Below are 13,765 nucleotides of genomic sequence, written 5' to 3' on the forward strand. Positions count from 1 at the left end.
TTGCTCACGGCCTCAGCTTCGACCCATTTGGAAAAATAGTCCACTGCCACAATGAGAAAGCATTTCCCTCCAGGTGCTGTAGGCAGCTTCCCAACTATATCAATGCCCCATTTATCAAACGGACAAGCGGCGTACATTACACCCATGGGCTCCCCTGGTATGTTGATTTTCCCGGCATGCCGCTGGCAAGCTTCACACTTGCGGACAAACTTCTCTGGCTTCCTGATTGATGTGAGGCCAGTAAAAACCTGCCCGAATGATCTTGCGCACAAGGTCTCGAAATCCGGTGTGCCCGCCGCAGCAACCTGCATGAATCTCTTTCAGAGCAAAGTTAGCTTCCTCTGGTGATAAACATTTTAGCAGAGGTTGAGTAAAAGATCTTTTGAAGAGTTGATCATTGATTAGGCAGTAATTTTCATAGCGAGCCCTCTGGTTGGACTCTCTGCTTAGTCGTTCCCCTGTCTTCAGAAAGTGTATAATCGGAGCCCGCCAATCATCTCTGATCTCTACCGAGAATACCTGCGAAGTTTCCATCTCTCTGGTATCACAAAGTAGAATGATCTCGTCGCTCCAAGTTTGCTCTACTGCGCTAGCCATGCGCGGCCAGTAGGTCGGCCTTCGTGTTTCTCTTCCCGAGAGATCTGTTCGAGCTTGAACTCCATGAATTTTTCTTTCATTTCGCTTAATTTTGGTATGGTACGCCTTCATCCTCTGATCCTTGACACTGTAACTTCCCGAGAATTGTTGTGCAACCAACTGGGAGTCTGTCTTTATAATGACACACTCAGCTTTAAGCTCTGACAGGATATGAGCCCCTCTGACCACGGCCTCATACTCCGCCTCATTGTTAGATAACCGACAGGTGAATTTGATGGCGAACTGGTATGTCCCATAACCTGGCGAAGTAATATAAACCCCGATTCCGCACCCCTCTTTCGTCACTGACCCATCCACATAAGCCACCCAGAACTCTGGTATGGGACGACGAGTTGTTTCTTGTATGAAGTCTGCCAATGCCTGCGCCTTGATCGCCGTTCGTGGCTCGTACTCTACATCATATTCCCCTAGTTCCACAGCCCATTTGACCATTCTTCCCGACAAATCTGCGCGCCCCAAAACTTGTTTAAAAGGTAAAGACGTGCGCACCACCACTCGATGTGAAAGGAAATAAGGCCTCAGCTTTCTTGCCGTGATCATGACCGCCAGAGCCGCCTTCTCGATCTCTGTGTAGTTGAGCTCAGGGCCCTGAATAATTCTGCTGACAAAATAGATAGGTCTCTGATGACTTCCTTCCTCTCTGATTAGCACAGAGCTGATTGACTCCTCCCCCATAGCTATGTATAAATACAACGTTTCTCCCGGGATCGGCTTGGTCAGGGTTGGGAGTTTCGCTAGGTATACTTTAAGATCCTCAAATGCTGCGCGGCATTCCTCTGTCCACAAAAACTTGGCTCCCTTCCTCAACACTTTGAAAAACGGCATGCTCCGTTCTGCCGATCTCGATATAAACCTGCTTAGGGCAGTGATACGCCCGTTCAGAGTCTGCACCTCCTTGATTCCTCTAGGCGGTGTCATTTCCAAAATAGCTTTGACCTTGTCGGCGTTGACCTCAATCCCTGCTGGCGTGACTTTATACCCCAAGAATTTCCCTGTTGTGACCCCAAAAGTGCACTTGGCTGGGATTCAACATGAGTCTGTGATCTCTGACTACCGTGAAGATTTCTTCCAGATCCTGCCACATGGTCCTCTGCCCTGTTACTCCGTACGAGCATATCGTCTACGTATACTGAGATATTCTTAGCAAGCTGTTCTTTGAAAATTTTCTCCATCATCCGCTGATATGTGGCTCCTGCATTCTTCAGACCGAACGGCATACTCTTCCACCCATATACTCCAGCAACAGACGGCAAAGGCCGTTTTGGCTATGTCTCCCCTGTTCATCTTTACCTGATGATACCCTTGGTACGCATCCATCATGGATAATAAGGCACATCCTGAAGTGGAGTCCACCTAATTGGTCAATCCTTGGCAGAGGATAGTGGTCCTTCGGACAAGCAGCGTTTAAATCTCGGAAGTCCACACACATCCTCCAGGTGTTTGTTTTCTTGGGTACCATCACTGCGTTTGAGATCCACTCTGGGTATTGCACTTCTACAATATGCCCAGCTTTCAATAATTCATAGACCTGCTCTCTGATGGCAGCGTCCTTTTCAGCCCCAAAATTCCTTGTCCGTTGCTTTACCGGCTTGACCTTAGGGTCCACGTTGAGGCAATGCTCCGCCAACCCCCTATCGATTCCCTTCAAATCTGAGGTACTAAAAGCGAACACATCCGCATTTCGTCGAAGACAACCAATGAGCTCTTCTCTGACTTGATCACTCATGGCCGATCCAATCTTAGTCTGGAAACCCTCTTTCCCTGGAAATAACTCTATCATATTGCAAACATCGCTAGTGGACACCAGCGCGGTTTTCTCTGTGGAGTCTCTGTCTTTTAATAAATCTGCCAACTCTTGGCGTTCTTCTGCTGGGGCATGCACCTCGCCCACTTTCCCCCTCTTCCGGGCGTTCGACCCCTCTGTCCATCTTTCCCTTTTTTGCCCCGCTGACTGTGTGAGCATTTGCACGTGGCATGCTTTTGATGTCGTCTGATCGCCACAAACTTCTCCCACTCTTCCACCCTCGATTGGAAACTTCATCTTTAGGTGAAATAAAGAGATAACCGCCTTGAACGCCGTCAAAGCGGGCCGGCCGAGTATGACATTGTACGAGGGTTTGGGCATATCCACCACTAAGAAACGTACCATCCTTGTTTTGTTGCCCGCCACCGTACTGCCAAGGATCAACGGCAGCTCTACATACCCTAGGGGCATGACCATCTCTCCTCCAAACCCAAATAGAGGAGCATTTGTCGGCTCCACATGAGCGTTGATTCCCATATTCTGGAGACATTCCTTGTACAAGATGTTTACAGCGCTACCCGAATCCACGAAAATGCGGTGAATAATGCAGCCAGCAATGTCTGCCGTGATGACCAGCGCATCATCATGTGGATACATTAATGTGCGTATATCTTCTGCTCCAAAAGTGATTGCCGGCTCCTCTGCCGCGCTGGTGATTTCCATGACCCTTTTAGGATAATACCCTGCTTTGACTGCTCTGACGACTTGCTTTTTGGCCCTATTTGATGTGGGCATCCCGTTTTCCCCACAAATCATGTGAACTTCCCTTCTATACGGGGGGGGAGGAAGATTTTGTCTATCTGCCCCTTCTCTGCGATTATCCTGGTTATCATCGAACCTGCGATCTCTGTTGTTGTTCCCCTGCTCTCGTCGTTGATCCCGGTTATTTCTTGCATCCCTCTGATCTCGCTGATCTCTCTGATCCCGCTGATCCCTCTGATCAGTCCTCCTCTGACCTTCATTTCCCCTGTCAATGAAGTGGTCGAGACATCCCTGACGCACCAATAACTCCAATTGGTGCTTAAGGTGTCCGCAATATTTCGTGTAATGCCCGAAGGAATTATGATATTCACACAACTTATTGTTAGGCCCTTCCTGCGGCGGCCCAGTCCGGTAGGTCCCCGGTGCCCTAAAGAACGGCTGATCCTTTATTAGATGAAAAATTTCTTCTTGTGGTTTAATCAAGGGCGTGTATTCGGTAAACCGTGTTACTTCATTCACTGTGCGCTGTTGATTAGATGGCATTCCTCCCTGGGGTGGGAGTACCCTAGGAGGCAACCCTCTGAATGGGGCCCTATCTTGCTGTCTTTGACGTTCGGGTGCTTCCTCAGCTTTCTTGACTCTGTGTTTCTCATTTTCCACCTTCCTCGCCATTTTGGCGTCCTCCAACTGTAGATACCCCGGCAGCCTTGCCATGATGTCATCAAAATCCCTTGCGGGTCGAATTTGTAATTCGTCAAAAAAGATCCCTGGCCTGAGTCCTCTGACATAGGCACAGTTTTTAATTTGCGATTCTGCCTCTGGCACCTCCAGAGCGGCAAGATTAAACCTTGCTGTGTATTCCCGAAGCGTTTCTCCCTTGCTCCTGCTTAATATCCATCAGCGAAAGGGCTGACTTCCCTACCCTCCGTGAACTCGCGAACTGACGCAGAAAACGAGTCTGTAATTCTTCGAAAGAGTGAATGGAATTTGGGGGCAACGTCCCAAACCATAACTGGGCTGGTCCAGTAAGGGTAGTGGAGAAGATCCGGCACTTGATGCCCTCCGTGTACATGTGCAAAGTAACCAACCCTTCAAACCGATTGAGGTGTACCTCCGGATCGGTAGTGCCATCGTAATCCAGGGAGATGGGCTTGTAGCTTCTAGGTAAGGCATCTGCCAAAATATCGTCCGAGAAAGGACTGCGGTTGTGGATCGGGTGGAACCTCGATGTCTTAGCTCTCTTGTCCCCCTTATGCCTCCCCTGTTCCCTTCTGTCCCTGGGTACTTCATGAGCGTGGCGCTTGTGGACTCTATATTCATGTCTGCCAGAGGAATACTCCGGCTCTCTTTCCTCTGATCTCTCTGTGTAGCGCGATTTTTCAGATCGATGGGACTTCTCCATCCGGTGCGATTTTCCTGACCTTTGTTCCCTGTCCTCCCTTCGGGATTTCTCCCTCAGCGATTCCTCCAGATCCTGGAGTTGATGCTTCAGCTGAGACACTTGGTTTTTTAGCCGAGCTTTCTCCCTCGGTCTCTCTTCTTCGAACACCAAGGAGACGGACTGACTATCAGACTCGTCAACCCTCTCCTTTCTCACAACACTGTTGAGTCTGACCCGACTCCCCTCTGGTCTTCTTTCCCCTTCCCTGTCAGCCGGGTCCCCTTGCACTTCCAGAGGCATTGCAGCTTGTTTGTTGATTGCTAAAGTGTTTACCTCCTGAGCAGCGGGAGGTGGGGCCTCAGCGCCCTGCAGAGTAGCCGTTCCCACCAGTGGAGCTACAGTGGGAACACTGGACAACATGGGAGTTCCTAGTGCCTGACGCACAGCGGAGTAGTGAAGCAGCGCCATCATCTGTTCCATCGATCCAAACGTGAGTTGTCCCGCTCCAGACGCGGGAGTTAAGCATGGCATGTCAGATCCTGGAGTCACCAGAGCAGATCTCTGGAGGCTTGCATTCAACCCTGTCAACGGAGTGGCGGGGATAGCCTGAAACCCTGGTGGGGCAGTGAAGGTAGCATTGCCCTGTAGGCCCGGGAACAATGAAGGTGGCATCTCAGTGGTGAGAGCAGCGGAGTCGAACTCCCTTTCTAGGTTGCGGTGTGCATCTGATGATCCCATGGTACCTACACATAAACAAAGTGAGAAACCATTCTAACGACGAAAGAATAAACCCCTTATTACCGATTGGAGTCCCAATGTAAGAAATCCAATAAGAAATCCCGGTTTCCGGTGCAGAGACCGTTAAAAAATTCCCTTCCAAGTAATTCTACACTCGGGGAAATAAACCCAGAGTATAGATTGAGAAAACAGAGCCCTCAATAAAGCTTCAACAGACGCAAAATACCCAGGGATAAATACAAGCAGAGCTACCACCAGAAGATATGTTAGCACGGTTGCAATAAACATGATAAGAAAAGGAATTATGTAAAATGCTACTATAATATGAAGATTAGTCAGGGAAAACATGGAAAGCATAAATAATCATTTCCCATAAGTGAAGACCGTCCCCAAAACAACAATGCGAATCTCACCACATCAAATACGCATCCATGCCGGTAAATACCCTCGAAATCAAAGATTAGCCACGAAAACCCATAGATCCGCAGTAAAAAACCCCAATATGCCAGGAACAGAACATAATTTCCCCACTCCATCATCGGAATCGAAGATCAACCACGAAAATCACGAAAAACACCCATAAACCCCCTCCCTTAAACGGAAAAACGTCTATAAACCCCCGGCACAGAGCCAACATAGCAAGAACAAAGCATCAACTCCAATCCAACGATATAGAACAAAGATTTATCATTCAGGCAAAGGAAGTAACGGTAATTATCGAACCCCAGTAAAGAAGACCCACGGATTTAACAGCATGAATCCAAACACAGCAGAAGTAAAGTACTAATCGACGTATTATCGATGCAGATCCATGGATTAACAGTAATAGCCACACGCTTGACTGAAAACAGTACAACATTCGGTAAATCCCTAGTATAATTCTAAGATTATCGGGGGAAACACGTAAATCGCCCACAATTATCACATTGACACGTAAAACACCCATGCACAAGTGGCATATACTCAAGATATCGAAGATCCATAAGAAAACGACGAACATAATTGGAACAGAGCACCAAATTATAATTTCTTCATGCAAAACACTGGATCGATGAAGAAAACGTCAATTCTACGAGAGAACCCCTTATTTACGGACAACTAGTCCGGATCAACGGTAAATAAACGTAAATTTCCCCTGATTCATGTTTCATACCCGTCGCCACCTTTCCTCATGCACTCAAAACATAAATCGGCGCAGATTAAAGAAAATTAATGACATATTGACCCGGAAAACATAATTTAAACAATCAAAAACAACTAGTTGTCCCGATTATCGGACCCATCGGTGCCGACGCCCACAAATCCGATTGGATTTACAGATCTGCGTACGCCGGCGACCGTAACCTCACGTCTTAATTCAGTAGCTTTCCCACAGACGGCGCCAGTTGGTGTTTACGGAACCAACACCTAAACTATAATATGAAAAGTAAAAGCTATACCTAGAGATGATCGGAAAGAGTGAAGTAAAGCAATCGGAAAACTGGAGCCCAAGAGAAAAACTGACTGTTGTATTTGAAAATATGAGATAGCGTAAGAAATAATACACGAGCTCGGACCCTATTTATAGTATTTACAAGCGGAGGGGTAAAATAGTAAAAACATCTTCGGTGCATGCGTCCTGCATGGTGGAAGGGTACGTTGGTAATTTCGATAATACGCAGGAGACCTTCCCGCGCGTTTATTGGCTCCTCTGATAGAAATGTCTTCTCTGGCGAAGGCGTCTTCTCTGGTAAACACGTCTTCTCTGGCAAGGGCGTCTCCTCTGGCGGTAGTGACTTCTCTGATGGAGTTGACTTTTCTGATGACGATGACCTCCCTGACGATGGTGACCTTTACGGCGCGGATGATTTCTCTGGAGGGGAGGGCTCCTCTGTCAAGAATGACTTCTCTGGTGCGGATGACCCCTCTGGCTAGAGTCATTCCTCTGATGGATGAAATCCTTCTGGTATAAATGGTTCTCCTGACCCATACGGCTCCTCTGATGAGGATGATTCCTCTGATTTGTACTCTCTCCCTACTCTGCATATATTGCTCCTCACCAATTGATATGATTATTTATATAGAGGAGTTTATTATTTGAATGTCTGGAATAAATACTTTCATCCATTTATCAATTTATATAAAAATAAAGACTACGACTATAGAGTTAAGGAACTATATAAAATTATAATTTCAAAATAATTCGTAGTTTTATTTGTCAAAATTTCAATTTAATTTGGAGATCTATTAGTTGGAAAATGAGATTCTATTAGTTGGAAAAAGGGAAGACAATGAAGATTGATATGATTCTTTATACAGAGGAGTTTACTCTTCGTCCCTAAAAATTGTGGCTTTATTAATATTATGACGTTTTTGAAAATTGTGGTATTTTTTTTTTGAAAATAACCCCACAATTTTTTCTTCTCACTGTTTATAAAAAGATATGAGACTCAATCTTCACTTAAACACAACTACTACACTTTTTCTTAAAATTCGTGCCATATCTTTTGATCCATAATTTTTAGGGACAGATGGAGTACGTATTTGAATGTCCTGAATGAACACTTTCATCCATTTATCAATTTAAAAATAAAATAAAATAAAGATTACGACTATAGAAATAGAAATAAGGGACTATAACCTATTTAATTAGTGATACCCAAAATAGTTTTTCGAATGAAATTCGTGTATTAAGAGCATCCACAATGGAGAGCCAAGGGTTGGCTCATAAATGTGGTCCCCATCATTTTTTAGCCCACCTCCACAATGAGAGCCAACCCTTGGCTCTTAATTATTTTTCTTTAATTGCCCGAAGCATTTTAATTGGGCGGTGTAGTGACGTACAGGCTGTGAGACCGGTGCACTAGGGAAAGTCGGGCGCATGAGCCCAAGGCTTGGCAATGGAGGGAGGCGCGCAATGGGGGGGCTCGAGCCCTGAAAATGAGCCCCATTGCGGGTGCTCTAAGAGGACCTCTTGGGAAAGTCAAACTTGTAATATTATAGAACTTTTTCAAACCTAGCTACTTTTTTTAGAAGAAACACTAGAATAAAATATTCTAATAGTGGTATAATCTTTGAAGTATTATGATATATTGAGATAAATAGTTATTACGTTGTTATAAAAGTAAAAACATATAATAAAGTTTAATGATATTTGTAGGTGTAATTAATTTTCTGATATGTAACAATGTAATTAATTTTTACAAGATTATATTTATAATTAGTTTTCAGAAAATAAATTTCTTAATAATTAAATAAGTAATAAAATTTGTGTGTATATGCGTGTCTCACAATATTTGTTATATTTTTAAATGTAATAAAATTTACTTTATTTTTGCATGTGTATGTGCAGGGAGTGGTGTAGCTAAACTTTCTTATAACCACCCAGGCGGCCAGATTCATCCAACCACCCGGTCAAATGATCTGGCCATCGGGGCACGGCTAGATGATCTAGCCACTCATCGACTTGATGAATCATTGACTGATAGTTGTCAAATCGTTCTTTTTCACATTTTTAGTATACATTTTTTTTTACTGATATATGTCAAATCGATCAAAAGTGTAATTTTTTTACAAAAAATCAAGTCATCAATATTAATGGCTACTTAAGACTTGGGCATAAGATGTTTATATTTATAAAAGAAAGCATTTTTCATATACAACTTAAGGAGTATAGCATTTTAAATTTTCACTCTTTGAAACTTGCATGCTCAATCTTGTTGAAAAAACTAGCATTTGTACTCGTACAATACACAAGAAATATTTTTTTATTTTTATATAAAAAATAGATGCTAACCCAATTATCATATAAAAATTATAAATATAATAAAAATATAATTTTAATTGAATATAAAAGAAAATAAAAAATAAAGAATAACTCGCAATAATAAAACTGATATTATAAAAAAGTAAAAAAATAAGAACAAGTTAAAAGAAAGAAGAAAAATAAAAAATAAACTTATCCAAATAAAGAGGAGATGGGAGAGAGAATAGCTAGTTTTTAAAGTTTTAGATTTTAAATCAAATATTTACATAAAATATATAAAAATAATCCTCTGATTGTAATCTTTAATTATATATATATATATATATATATATCAAATATTTTATAATTCTAGAAAAAAAATATTATAGAAACATAAGAAGATAACATACAAATAGCTTTTAATTTATTATAATCACAAAATTATTATTCAATTATAAAATTAATTTCAATTGGAAAGTAGCTTTTTTAATATATTATAAATTCTTCCAATTAAATTATCTCTTAATTTCAACTATTGGATTGAAGAACCGTCGGCTCTCAAGAATTTGACAAAGGAATTTTTTGCTGAATTTTTCAGGAAGAAAAGGAGGAGTCTACCGAAATTGCCAAATGACTTCACGGCAAGATCACTATCTGCAGAGGATAAGAGAAGGTTAATTAGACCTTTTACCGAAGAAGAAGCAAAAGAGGCAGTGTGGAGCTGCGACGAAAGCAAGAGTCCAGGCCCGGATGGATTCAACTTGTGCTTCTGGAAATCCTCATGGGAAGTGATTAAAGGTGTTTTTTTCAAACTGCTCCAGCAGTTCCATGAAAATGGGAAGATACCCAAGGGAGGCAACTCGTCATTTATAACTCTTATTCCCAAAAAAGAAGAAGCTTGTTCTCTGGACGATTATAGGCCTATTTCTCTCATCGGCAGTAGCTATAAAGTGATTGCAAAGATTCTTGCCCGGCGTTTGAGCGCAGTTATGGACTCCATAATTTCAGAAAATCAAAGCGCCTTCATCAAGGGCAGATTTATTCTTGATGGAGTGGTTATCTTGAGTGAAGTTATAGAGGAGGCAAAGAGGGAGAAAAATGGAAGGATGATTTTCAAGATTGACTTCGCAAAGGCATACGATTCAGTTGAGTGGGATTTTATCGACTCTATGTTGGAACGATTCAACTTCGATCCGTTGTGGAGAAGGTGGATGAAAGGTTGTCTCTCTTCGGCATCGGCAAACGTCTTGATTAATGGATCACCTTCGGGTGAGTTCAGTTTGGAAAGAGGTCTCCGCCAAGGGGATCCACTCTCCCCCTTCCTTTTTCTAATTGTTGCAGAAGGATTGCAGTCTTTAATTGATAGAGCTGTGAGCAGGGATCTTCTACACCATGCGATGATTGGGAAGGATAAGATTAGGATAACACACCTACAGTATGCAAATGACACTTTTTTTGTTCTGGCAGATAATGAGAAGAATGCAGACGTTGTGAAGAAAATTCTGAGTTTGTTCGAACTCCTATCTGGTCTGAAAGTTAATTATAGCAAAAGTAGTTTGATGGGGATTAAAATTGATGATTCCAAACTCGAAAGTTTGGCTAATGTGCTGGAGTGTAGAATGGGCTCGATTCCTTTCAAGTATCTTGGAGTCAAGATTGGTGGAAGAAACAAGAGTGTCGTCGACTGGAATTACATTGTTGAAAAAGTAAAGAAAAAAGTCTCGGATTGGAAAAATAGGAAATTGTCCTTGGCTGGACGTGTTACTTTAGTGAAGGCGGTGTTGCAAGCGATTCCTACTTATCAACTCTCATTCTCCTTAATTCCAAAAGCCACTGTTAGAGCGTTAACTTCGGTGTGTTGTAAGTTTCTGTGGGGAGGGAATGGGGAAGTGGGGTCGATTGCATGGGTCAAGTGGCATGATTTGTGTCTCAATAAAAAAGAAGGGGGCTTGGTTTTAGGAATATTGAGTTTTTCAATAAAGCTTTGGTGGGGAAGTGGCTGTGGAGATACTTGGAAGGTGGTGGATCGCTGTGGACTAAGATAGTGAAGTCGATCTATGGAGAGCTTGTCTGGGGAGATGAAGGAATTAGATTGTCCAGGAAAGGAAAATCTGGAATGGGATGGTGGGGGAAAATTATTTCTTTAGGTGGGAATTCGAATTGTGAGTGGCTTTTGAATAAAATTGAGAGAAGAGTGGGGAATGGTTCTAACACATTCTTTTGGGGTCAGAAATGGGTTGGGGGATCTACGCTGAAGTTAGTGTTCCCAAGACTTTTTCAACTGAGCTCCAACAAAGAAGCTCGCATTGGCGACCTTGGAAAATGGGTTGAGGGGAAGTGGATGTTGGATTTGTCTTGGAGGAGGGAGTTGAGGGCAAGAGAAATGGAAATGGTGCAGCTTTTGTACTCTTTTATTGCCAATTTCACTTTGTGTGCATGTGAAGAGGATAGATGGATTTGGGCGGCTTCTCCAGATGGAGTTTACACCACGAAGGCAGCATATTCACTCATTGTTGAATCAAGAAGAGAAGCAACTGCCCCTCTCAGTTATCCGGCTGAGTTTGTCAGAGTGTGGAAGACAAAGGCACCTCAAAAAGCGATTTTAACGGCATGGAGGCTTCTCAGAAATAGACTAGCCACCTGTGATAATCTTGAGAAGAGGAAAGTGCCGCTGGGTGAGGAAGAAAAGAAGTGTCAGTTTTGTAATTTAGAAATGGAAACGGCGGAGCACTTGTTTCTTCGCTGCTCAAAGACCGCAGAGATCTGGGATACAATCTAGAAGTGGCTCGGCTACACAACAGTCAGATCAAACTTGGTTGGTAAGCACCTTGAGTTGTTTGTTAATTTGAATAACGGGAAGAAGATGTCGAACCTGCTGCAGACGATTTGAGTTTGTACCATCTGGCTATTGTGGAGACGAAGGAATGCGTATAGCTTTGAGGGCGTCGGTTAGGAGATTGAGGATCTAATCTCGGAACTTAAAGTTAGGACGTGGAGTTGGAACAATATTTTTGAGATTACCACAAAGGATCTCTCTTTTGCTGAATGGTGCTCCAAAGATTTGCTCACCAAACTCCTGTAACTTTTGGTACTATTGGTACCCTTCAATGAAATTTGTTTATTTTCTGATAAAAAAAATAGTATTTCTTATGTCTAATTTTCCTTCTCTTTTTTGCGTCCATCGTCATTTTAATCGGCTGTCGGACCAATTGCTCAGTTTAAGACGAATGATTAAATTAAAGATGTTGCCGCTATTAATTGGTTGAGTTAAATTTACCTTCGATGCAAATGTGTAAATAAATTGTACCTCGGCAGTTATATTTTTTTGTCTGTATATATATATATATATTTTTATCAGAAAAAGTAATTTATTATAAGAGAAAATGGTATCAGAGGTACCACTAAATTACACAAGAACAAGAGGAGTTTCACAAGAGAACCAAGCTTGAGAGCTAATTTCCTTAGCAAGTAGTCCAAAAATCTTGTTCCAACTCCACATCCTCACTTTCACTTCTTCGATCACGTCATTAATCTCCCAATTCTTGCCCTCAAATCTGCTTTCGTTACGTCGTTTCCACAATAGCCAACTGGTACAAACCCAAACTGTCGCAAGAAAAAGTCGACCTTCCTTACCTTAGTCAAGATTTGTGAACAAATCGAAGTGAGCCTCAACCGATTGAGGCCATGCTGCTTTTATTCCCAGCCACCAATGAATTCCAATCCAAACCTTTTCAGTCTTCGGACACGACAGAAGCAGATGATTTGTCGTTTCTAAATGTTGACAACATGCATTACACATAATCTCCTCCTCTCCAAGTGGGATATTTATCTCAGTTTACTTATCTCCCTTTAAACAACAACAACAACAACAACAATAATAATAATAATAATAATAATAATAATAATAATAATAATAATAATAATAATAATACTAATAATAATAATAATAATAATAATAATAATAATAATACTCCTTCCGTCTCACGAATCTTGACATGTTTGGTTTCGGCACGAAAATTAAGGAATTGCAGATTAGTGTTTTAAGTGTGTAATTAATAAAGTATAAAAGTGATATATAAAGTAGGAATGTGTTAAGATTCGTGAGACGCGTACGGCCCAAAAAGGAATACGTGCCGAGATTTGTGGGACGGAGGGAGTAATAATAATAATAATAATAATAATAATAATAATAATAATAATAATAATAATTATTATTATTATTATTATTATTAAAAAAAAACAAAAAAAAAAAACTTCCCTTTCATCCGTCCTTTATCTCGCGAATAAAATTATCCATTTAACACGTCCTTTTGTCTCACGAAATTAATCATTTTTTTTCTTCCAAAAATATAAAAATTATAAAATCAGTTCTTTTATATGTCTTTTTATCTCATAAAAATAATCATTGTTTAAATGTCCTAAAACTTCCTTTATCTCAGGACGTTAGATATTTTTATGGGAGGTTCTAAAAATTAGTGAATTTTTTAATTAAAATTAATTTAAATTATTTATGTACTAAAATAAATTTATACGATATTTATGAAAATGATATGTGTAGTAATTAACAACTGCAAAATAGAATAATTATATATAGCCTGTTTTTAAAAAAATTATTAAATATATTTTCAATTCTTCATAATTTTATTGGGAAGGATTTGTATATAACTTCTGTATATACTTCTCTATGCAACTGTATACTATTGGATAGGCTTTTCGGAACTAGTACTCGTATAACATACATCTGCAGAATTATACTACT

Source organism: Salvia miltiorrhiza, unplaced genomic scaffold (genome assembly GCF_028751815.1).
Source record: "Salvia miltiorrhiza cultivar Shanhuang (shh) unplaced genomic scaffold, IMPLAD_Smil_shh original_scaffold_217, whole genome shotgun sequence".
Taxonomy (NCBI): domain Eukaryota; kingdom Viridiplantae; phylum Streptophyta; class Magnoliopsida; order Lamiales; family Lamiaceae; genus Salvia; species Salvia miltiorrhiza.